This window comes from Elephantulus edwardii, unplaced genomic scaffold, assembly GCF_000299155.1.
Source record: "Elephantulus edwardii isolate Elephantulus edwardi_28Jun2011 unplaced genomic scaffold, EleEdw1.0 scaffold00031, whole genome shotgun sequence".
In the NCBI taxonomy this organism is placed as follows: Eukaryota; Metazoa; Chordata; class Mammalia; order Macroscelidea; family Macroscelididae; genus Elephantulus; species Elephantulus edwardii.
The window spans coordinates 18,927,624-18,939,170 of record NW_006399781.1 but is presented as its reverse complement, the minus strand read 5'-3'; positions in this window follow the sequence as shown (position 1 = coordinate 18,939,170).

The window sequence follows — 11,547 nt, the reverse complement described above, 5'->3', positions numbered from 1 at the left end:
CAGAACAATGCAAAGATTCCTTTGAGCTGTGGTGCTGGAGAAGAGTATTGAGTGTACCATGGCATGCTAAGAAAACAAACAGATTCATCCTGGGGAGGGTTAAACCAGAAGAGGAACATCATCCTTGGGAGGGTGGAGGGGCTGCGTAGGAGGGGAAGGCACTCTATGAGGTGGATTGATTCAGTAACTGGGGTAATCGGGATGGGTGTATCAGAGGCAGTGAGATTGGCACAGGACAGAGCAGGGTTAAGAGCTGTTGTACATAGGGTTGCTTTGAGTTGCAAGTGACTCAACAGCACATTACAACAACAACAAACTACAGAAGGAACTGAATAATGGTTTGAATGCAAGCCTTAAAGCTCAGACCACATTTGAATCTTTCTAGGATCCAACTATTGTTCTGGATTCTGGGGGATAAAAGTATGAGGAAAGGAAAGTTCGTTTTTATTCTCAAAATGGAATTCCCTCCTATTATTTTGGACAACTTTCACTTTGAGAGAATGGCATGTACATATCTAGACTTAGAGAAATGTACACATTATCAAAGCTAAAAAGCCAAACCTGCTACCCCACCATCGAGCTAGTTCCAACATATAACAATCTACTTGACATAGTAGAACTGCTGCAAGTCATTACAAAAACATACTACCACAGCTTTCTGTTCAGTTTGTGTGTTCAAGCCTTTAATATTTTGTTTAGTGGCCAACTACTTAATTACTGCACCACCAGGGTGTCTTATACACATGCTAGGTCATATTTATTCAACTTATTAAAGGACACTCAATTTTACACACTATTTTTGCCAGGATATCTTTGACCCCAAAAACCAGTTGAGAGAATACTTCTATACTCCATGGATTAAGCATCTTTGGAGCTTAAAATAGTGGCTCCTGCTTTTATTTTTAAAAAAGACCCCAAAAATTGTCAGTTGAGATCATAAAATGATGAATATTTAAATAAAATTAGCTTTAGCTCCCCAAGCTATATCCTGTAGGCAACACGATGCCAAGCTTCAAACTCACTTGAACAGGTTAAGTCATGGACTGACACTGTGAAATTCAAAACAGACTCGAATTTGTAACATGTGTGTGTGGTGCACTAAAGCAGTAATTGGAACAGGAAGTTTTAAAGGTAAAGACCCTGAGTGGAACACTTGGAGCTCCTTCAGGAGAATGATGCAGGATATTGGGTTATTTCCAGACCTGTGGAGAGTTAAAACACTTAACTCAGGGAGGTCATTCACCAGAGCCAGGCACTGTTTTATCCAACTCTGAGGATCAAAGTACTTGTTTGATAAGCATTTGCATGCTGCTTTTATTTTCTAAGAGGGAGATTAAGTTTTAGTCAGCTATTTTCCCATTCCAATTATCACCCTGGTACACTTAACATTTTAAAAAATCAGTTTTACTTTTTCAGCCACAATTTGTCTAGAAGAGCCAGTTCTGAGCTCTGATTTCTGCATGTCTCTAAAGTTGGGGGTCCAAGTCCACACAGAATGTTTGAGAAGAAAGGTTTGTTCATATATGTCCAAAACCATCATTGAAAACCCTATGGAATGCAGATCTTTTCTTAAAAAATATTTTTATTTTCTTTTATACAGGTTTATATACAAAGTTCAGAAAGTTCATATACATTATCTTTCCCTTTTCCTTTACCCATCCCTCCCTCCATACATCAAATTGTGTGGCCCTATGATTAAGCTCCCCACCTTGGGTCCTCATACTCATTCTATAATAATGGTCATATGTAGTATTTGTCTTTATGGGACTCAGCTGACTCACCATAATGCTCTCCTGTTCTGCCCATTTTAAGTAGTAATTTACAAAATCATTGCTCCTGTGTGCTGTGCAGTATCCCATCATGTGAATGTACCATAATTTCTCAATCCATTCCATTGTGTTTGGACCTTCGGGCTGTTTCTATTTCTTTGGGCTGTACTTGCTATGGTGAATAATGCTGCTATGAACATTGGTGTACAATTCTTTGTGTCTCAGTTCTCACTTTCTCAGGGTATATTCTAAGCAGTGGGATAGCTGGGTCATATAGAATTTCTATGTTTAGCTTTTGGAGGAAGCACCAAACTACCTTCCAGAGTAGTTGTACCATTTTACAATTCTACAAACAGTGTAGTAGTTCCTATTTCACCACATCCTCTCCAATATTTTTTTAGAATGCCTTTCTATTTGCTTTTTTCCTACTAGCGTATTTACAAAATCCAAATACAAATTTAAACAAATTCTTTCAATTTCCCTCAAACCCCCCCCATCAAATTGTACAACCCAATGATTAATCACCCCTTTCCCCTGCACGTCCACATCCCTCTGCTTCCAGCCTCTCCCACCCCTCCCATATCCTTATACTCATTCTACAATGACAGTTTTATACAATATTTACCCTTGTGGCACTGAGTTAGTTCACTCAGCGTAATGCTTTCCAGTCCCTCCCAAGTTAGGTAATAATTTACAAAGTTAGTGCTCCTGAGTGCTGCATAGTATTCCATTGTGTGAATGCACCATAATTTCTCAATCCATTCATTTTTGGTTGGGCATTTGGGCTGTTTTCATGTTCTAATGCCCTGATAAACTTTGCAACTGCTACTGGAGTGAGATGGTATCTTTTTGTGATTTTGATTTGCATCTCTTATTGCCAGTGATTTAGAGCATTTCTTCATGTGTATGTTGGCCATCCAAATGACTTCCTCTGTGCAAAGTCTTTCCATATCTTTTGCTTATTTTGTAATTGGATTATCAGTCATTTTCTTCTGGAGGCCCTGTAGAATTCAGTAAACTTTCGTCATAAGACCCTTGTCTGAGCTGGTATTGCCCAATGTTTGTTCCCAGTCTGTAGGTTTTCTTTTCACCTGAAAAAAGTTTTTTTATGAGCACAGAGATGGTCGCATTCATAAATGTTATCTTCTTAAGAATGTACAGTTCTGGTTGTATTTGGCAGTCCCTTTATACCTTAGACTAAGCCTTCTAAGTTTGGTGTCAGTTTGTCTCTTATGAGCTTTATGGTTTGGGGCTTTACTCCCAGGTCTCTGATCCACCCTGAGTTGATTTTTGTGTATGGTGTGAGATGTGGATTCTGTTTCAGCTTTCTTCAGTTAACAGTCCAGTTTTTCTAGCACCATTTATTAAAGAGGTTGTCATTTCCCCATTTGATAGGTTTTATTTCCTTGCCTAATATCAGTTGCCCATAGATAGATGGGTCCATTTCTGGGTTCTCAATTTTATTCCATTTTTCTATGCAGCAGCATCTTTTAGGAAATCTTTAACTTCACATACATCCCACTCTCTCATCAACTTTAGAAATGTTAGAACTAGAATGTAGAATATTAAACACAGTATATTATAGCTAAGATAATGCTACCTGCTATAGAAAATTTTATAGCCTTGAATAATAGGGTTTAGTTTTATTTCAAGGAACATACCCAAATGTTGATGCTGCAGGAAGGTAGGAAGCTATACCCTCTGTGATGATCAAGGACACCCTCTATTTTCCAACTTCAAGAAGATTTTTCTCTCCAGATGATAAATGATTGGAGGAAGAAAGAAGACCCAACTGATATTTTACTGCCTACTACAAACTTATATGCATTACATTTGCTCACATTTTGTTTGAAAATCACCCAATGAGCCCCACTGAGAAGCAGGAGAGGCTGGCAAATGTAGTTCTTGTTGAATACTTTCTTCCTAGAAATAGCTGTATACCATGGAAAGAGGAGCTTGAGCTTGGACATTCACTTGGGCCAGCTTTTCCAGGAGGACCTCTTCACTTTTCTTTAGTTTTTCCTTCATACTCATGACTTAAAGAAATGCAAACTTTTACCAAAGGTTAGATTTAGCTTTTGAGGTAGTTTTTTTAAAAGAGTTTTTCATTGTTAAAAAACTTTAAAGTAAAAGTAGATACGTCTATTCTTAAAAATCTTTTGTTGACACTCGAAAAATTGGAATAGAAGAGAATTTCCTCAATGTAGTGAAAGGTATTTATGTAAAACCAATGAAGAAAGAATAAAAGCATTTTGCTTATGAACAGGCACCAGACAAGGATGCCAACTGTCACCACTTCTGTTCAATATCATCTTGGAAGTGCTTACTGGGACAATATGACAAGAGAAGAAAGTAAAAGGCATCTAGATCCACAAAGATATGGTTAAACTGTCACTATGTGCAGATGACATGATGGTGTACACAGAAAACCTCAAGAACTCAACAACAACAACAACAAAAACCCATTAGAGCTAGTGGACCAATTTAGTAGAGTGGCAAGATACAAGATGAATATACAAAAGTTAGGGGGATTCCTCTACAATAAAAAAGAAAACACAGAAATGGAAACTAAGAAATCAATCCATTTACAATAGCCAAACACAAATTGAATGAATACTTAGAAATAAACCTAATTAGTGACAGGAAAAGACCTTGACAAAGAAAACCACAGAACATTTCTGCTAGACACAATAAAAAACTTTAAAAAATGGGGAAATGTTCCCTGTCCATGGAAAGACTCAATATAGTAAAAATGACAATATTACCAAAGGCAATCTACATGTTTAATGCAAGCCCCATTTCAGACACCAAATTCATTTTTCAAAGTCATAGAAAAGGCAACTCACAAGTTTATTTGGAGAGGAAAAAGACCTTAAAATAAGCAAAGCACTTCTGAAGAGCAAGAATAAAGTGAGCGGCATAGCACTTCCTGATCTCAAAAACTACTACATAGCTGTAATAACCAAAACAACCAGGTATTAGTACAGCGACAAGCACATAGACCAATGAAATAGAATTGAGAACCCAAGAACCTATCCGTCTATGATCAACTGATACTCAACAAGGAAACAAAACCTACAAAATGGGGAAATAACAACCTCTTCAACAAATGGTGCTGGCAAAACTGGCTTACAGACTGCAGAAAGCTGAAGCAGAATGTACATCTCTCATCATACGCAAAAACCAACTCAAGGTGGGTCAGAGACCTAGGGGTAAAGCCCCAAACCATAAGAGACAAAGTAAGGCCAAACTTAGAAGGCCAAACTCATGGTATTAAAAAGGCTGACAAATATAGCCAGAAATACACAAACAGGAGAGAATAAAATTGGTGAATAGGACCTTCTAAAGATTAAACTCCTATGTGTATTAAAAATGCTTTCCAACAGAGGGAAAAGAAAACTTACTGACTTGGAAAAAACATTTGGCAATACCATTTCCAACAAGGTTCTCATAACAAAAGTTTACAGAATCCTATACGGCTTCCATGAGAAAAAGACTGACAACACAATCACAAAATAGGTGAAAGACAGGGAAAGACTTTTTTACAGAGGAAGAAACTTGGATGGACAACAGACACATGAAAAAATGCTCAAAAGCACTGGCAATAAGAAAGATGAAAATCAAAACCACAATGAGATACCATCTCACTCCAGTAGGAGTGGCAAAGCTTAACAGGACAGCAAATAATAAATGTTGGAGAGGATGTGGAGAGATAGGAACTCACTGTTGGTGGGATTGTAAAATGGTACAACCACTCTGGAAGGCAATTTGGTGCTTCCTCAAAAAAGTGAACATAGAAATCTCGTATGATCCACCTATTCCACTGCTTGGAATATACCTCAAGAAAATTATAATGGAGGCACAAATGGACACTTGTACACCGATGTTTATAGCAGCATTATTCGCCATCACAAGAACATGGAAACAACCCAAATGTCCAACCACAAATGACTGGATTGAGAAATTGTGGTACATTCACACAACAGAATACTATGCAGCAGACAGGAGCAATGATTTTTAAATTCACTTCCTCACTTGAGTGGCACTGGAAAGCATTATGTTAAGTGAACTAACCCAGTCCCATAAGGACAAATACTATGTAAGACCATCATTGTAGAAATAGAAAGATAACTAGTAAAATGTGTATGGATCCAAGACATGGGATGGTGGGACACGGGGTATAGAAGCAGAGAGGTAAGGATGGGCTGGAGATAATCATAGGGTCACACAATTTGATGGGTAGAGGGAGGGATGGGCAAAGGAAATGGGAAAGATCCAGTATGAAAAACAATGTGTGTGTATGAGCTTTATAAGCAAGCCAGTATAAAAGAAAAATTTTCCTTAAAAATAAATTCTTTTGTTGATGAGTCACTAGGAATTTATTAATGTCCATCTTTCGTGGCAAGTCATTCTATTCTCTTCTCTCCCTTCTTATCAAATCTTTAAAGACTTTTTAATTTCTGTGTAGAGTAATTGGATCAGAATCATATATGTGCATCTCATGCTTGAGCCAAGAGTTCAGACTTGACTTTATAGAATCACTTTCTTTTTTTTTTTTAATTCAGAACAAACATTAAAATTCTTTATTTTCTGTAACAAAAAAGTAATACTAAATGATTCCTGTTGCCTTTGCATGTTTAATTTTGTTTAATTTTTATTTTATTATTTTTGTGTGAGTGTATCGTCATATCACATCTGACTGGTACAGGAGGAGATTGTCCCACCTTCCCCAGCAAAGTATCTGGTGGATTCGAACCATGCGCCTCTGGGATTGTAGTTGCATCTCCTTGCCACTAGGCCACCAGAGCTCCCCTGCGTGTTTAATTTTTTTTTTAATTTAGGTTGTTTATTTTTCATTTCAATGAACATCTAGAGAATAGTCTAAAAGTATTATATTTTAGGGCATTATTTTTATCATAGGAGTATGCAATGAGGGTTGTAGAATCACTTTCTTGAGCTTCTTCTTTTCCATAATCTCCTTGACACCTTTCAAATCCCAACTCCCAATCTGTTCTCAAAAGCAAACTCACTATTGTTGAGTCGATTCTGACTCGGGGTGAACATCCTTTGAGTTTCTGAGACTGTAATTGTAATGGGAGGAAACTGCCCATCTTTGTTTCTTAGCATCACAGCCTGTGAATCTCAAGATTTTCAACTACCAAAGAGCAGCTTTGGTTTAGAAGTGTGACTCATTACAGATTACACCACCAGAGCTCTCTCCTCTTGGTCTAGTGTGGTTGGTGATGAGCATTGGCAAACAGATCCATCTTGGAAGAGGTATGGCCAGAGTGCTCCTGAGAAGCAAGGGCAGAGAGATTTTGTCTCATTATTTTGCGCATGTTGTCAGAAAATGTCCCTGGAAAAAGGACATTATACTTGGAAAAATGAAGGGTCAGCAAAATAATAGAAGACCCTCAAGGAGACAGATTAACACAGTGACTGCAACAATGGCGGTTAAGGACAGGGGAGATCACAAGGATGGCACATGACCCTGTAAGGATTCTGTCAAACAAATATGGTCAGTATGAGTCAGAGCTAATTACCCTGCACGTAACAATAACATCTTGTCATTCTTGCAACTGTATCTGCTTTAATTTTTTTATTTCTTCCCCATCAACCTGCCATCATTTTATTTTCTTGCAAATGCAGACGTACTTACAGGTACTTTATTTGTGTTCCGCAGAAGTACAGAATGATGTGTGCTTAACCCACAAGAACAAGAACTCACTGAAGGTTCTTAAACAGTCAAATGGCATGCATTATTAGTCTATCTTCGTTTTCTCAGGCTAACGTAAGTACAATAGGATAAAAGTGGTGACAGAGATAGGGACTGCAGAGAGGAGACAAGAGCTGGGGTAGCAACCCAAGAAACAGATAACCCAGTAGGAAGTAATTGAGGTGGAAATGTGAGGACAGACTCAAAAGTTACTGAAAAGTACTTTCTGCGATTCTAATGGTCGTTTAGATATGGAAGTTGAAGCATGTAGAAGTATTTTTTTAAATAAAATTTTCTTTTTATTATAATTTTAACATTTACAGAGAAGTTGGATTTTCATTCATTCATTGTTGCACATTTTATCTCTTTGCCCTTCTTCCCCCTTCTCCAGTTCACTTTTTTTCAAAAAATTCATTCACTGTTGCACAATTACGTACCTACCACTCCCTCCCCCTCGTCCTCTTTGCAATATATATCTCTTATTTTGGTTCTTGTCATATATAATGCTTAATCATATATTCATTTTAAACAGTTCTTTCTTTCATCTGTTCCAACAAAATGATTATTATCTATCCACTCTTATCATATTCTCCTCCCAACTTCCCATGACAGACCTGCTTTATAACAATGGTGCTATGCAGTATTTGTCCTTTTGTGACTGGAATATTTCACTCAGCATGACATGCTTCAGGGCCCCCCATGTTGTGTATTGGTTTACAAGTTCATTGTTTTTCAGTGCTTTGTAGTATTCTATTATATGAAAATACCATGGGTTTTTTTCTATCCATTCATTTGTTGATGGGCATTTGAGTTGCTTTCATCTCTTTGCTATTGTGAAAAACACAGCAAAAAACATGGGTGTGAATGTTAACTTGAGAGACTAAAGAGTATTATGCTGAGTGAATTATTTCAGTCACATAAAGACAAATAATGCATTAGCCTATAATTGTGAATATAGGAGGAAAACTGAACAAAATATGTATAAATATTCAAATGAGGAAAGACAGAAATGGGCAGATATGGGAGAACAGAGAAAAATCACTGGTATAGCAAAAATTGGTAGATGGAAATAGGGTGAAGGAAAGGGAAATTTTCAATGGCGACTTGAAGAAAGTATAGTGATAATAGGCATAGAGCTATGATATTAATTATATATAAAATATAATGTATATGAAGGATTATATATAACACATGGTACAAAAACGAAACACAATGCATGTAAATGGTTATATATATGTAATCACAAAGTAAATGTACAAAATAGGATGTATATGAATGATTATATGCAAACCATTTTCTTTTACGTAATCAACAAAAAAAAAATAAAAAAAGAGAGACAACGCATTCTTCAAGGGTGATTTTGTTTAATGTATAGTCCAATCATCTGGTAGCATATCCGTAGACAGTTATACTGCTGACCCAACGGCCACATCTCTCTGGCAGTTTGAATCCACCTGCAGCTCCGTGGGAGAAAGGTAAGCTGTTCCCTCCCTTGTGATTTACAACCTTGGAAACCAAAGGTAGAGTTAACTGTGATGTGGTTCTGACTGGATAGCAATGAGTTTGAGTGGGCTTTTTTGCTGCTACTTGGCAGAATGGAGATCTTGGGTAGTGCCTTCACTTCTACATTAAAATGGTATCTTAGGGCAACAGTTTTAGGTTGTTTTCAATTCTTTATTAGGATTGGTGGAAGATTCATCAACAACCTATGCTAAGCAGATGACACAACCCTGCTTGCTGAAACTGAGGACTACCTGAAGTGCTTGCTGCAGAAGGTCAAGGACTGCAGCCTTCAATACGTACTGAAGCTCAACATAAAAAAACCAAACCAAAACGAAAAACCACACCACAAAGATTCTCACCTCCAGGTCAATTGGCAGCATCAGTATGGATGGTGAAGAGATTGAGATAGTTAACAGTTTTAGTTTGCTTGGATCAATAGTCAACACTCTTGGTACCAGCAGCCGGGAAATCAAGAGATGAATTACACAGGAAAAGTCAGCTTTGAGGAACGTCTTCAGAGTACTGAAGAGGAATGACATCAGGCTGGAGATTAAGGTGTGTCTGATCCGGGCTATTGTCTTCACAATTGCGTGTTATGCATCAGAGAGTTGGACAGTGACTACGGATAATAGAAAGAGAATTGATGCCTTTGAGCTGTGGTGCTGGAGAAGAGTGTTGACTATACCATGGACTGCCAGGAGAACAAATAGGTTTTTCCTGCAGAGGGTGAAGCTGAGCTGCTCCATGGAGGTAAGGATTCTGAAGCTTCATCTGACATATTCTGGAACCTGTTGTTCGGATCCAACTTGAAGACACAGAAAAGCAACAAGCCATGCATGAAGAAAGAAAGACTCAATACTTTTACAAAAGAGTCATACAATAAACTTGGTCATTGATAACACAAAAAAAGAGTTAAGCATAGAAATAAATTACACACATGAGATAATTTAAAATAGCATCAAACAACAAATTTAAAAATAGTTCACAAAGCTTATCAAGAGACAAGCGAACAATTCCCAATGGACCTTCGATCCATTTCAGCACTCTTATACATTGATCAATTATGTGTTCATAGTGGAGATGCTTTCTATTTGGTCTATTTGTTCATTATTAGTCAGCAGCAAGCTCTGGACTACCTACTGAAAGATTAGCAGTTCAAACTCTTACAGAAACTTATCAGAAGTAAAGGTCAATCTTTTTGAAAAAGCAAAAACCTCTTTGGTATAACTATAAGGAATTGCACTGCTAATTGAAAGGTCACATCTCTGGTGGTTCAAATCCATCAGTGCCTCTTTGGGAGAAAGACAGACACTCTCTTACTGTGTGATTTACAATCCTAATAAACCATGGAAGTTCAGCTATGGGTTAGTTCCAACTAAATAGCAATAAATACTTTCTACTCTGCATACATGGAAACATGAGTTAGAATCTACTAATGGCAGCTACCTGTATGTTCACCATTCAAATAAGGTGCCAACCATTCAACACAGTGAAAATGACAATCCTATTAAAAGCAGTATAGCTGTTTAACACAATCTAAAGACAGATGCCAAATTCATTTTTCTAAAAGATAGAAAAGGGAGTTGGCAAGTTTATTGAAAAGGAAAGAGACCCCAAATAAACAAAGTTCTTCTGAAAAACAAAAATGAAGTGGGAGGCACATCACTCCCTGATTTAAAAACTTACTACACAGAATGCAGCAGCCAGATGGTCTCCAGCTGCCCTGTGCACCAGCACCACCAAGGATAATTACAAACTTTATAAGGTGCTGGTGCATGCAGGAGAGATTCTCACCTGGCTATTGGCAACCTAGGAGGGGGGCTACATAGAAGCATGTGGTATCCCTGCCCCCATCACCCCTATCCCAATAGAGAGAATGCTGAAGCCAGGCAGAAGATGGTCTCCCACTGTGCTGTACACCAACACCACCAAGGACAATAACTGCATGCCTCTTCTGAAGAGACAGGCAGTACTCCGGAGAGATTTCTGTAGGGCTGCATTGCAGCCCATAGAGAACTAGAAGAACTTTATGAAAGATGAGATTTCTAATTGCACAGGACCAGAAAGGACTCCTGCTAAAATGAGTTACCCTCCCCATACGGGGAACACTTTACATTTGCAATTCACAGCATCATAAAGAACTGTCAACAACCTACTCAAACACAATAAAAATAGCCTAATATATACCAAGAAAAACTTCATACTGTCCAAAAGAGTAGCAGACAGCTTCAAACAGTGTGGAATAAAATAAAATAAACCATCTCCTAAAAAAAGTAGAACACCTTGCTAACCCAATGAATGCCCTAGAGACAGAAAGGAAGAAGAAATACATACACATGGAGAAATACTAACAACTATAAAAGAAATTGCAACAGATGGAGGAAAGAATTGAAACTACAGATAAAGATGTACAAGAACTTAAAAAATTATCACAAGTCAGAGACGGTACAGCCAACACAGTACAGGAAATAATAGAAATATATGAAAATATCCAGAGTATCAAGACTGAAATGGCAAAAGCTTCCACAGTGCTTGAGGAACACACACACACACACACAC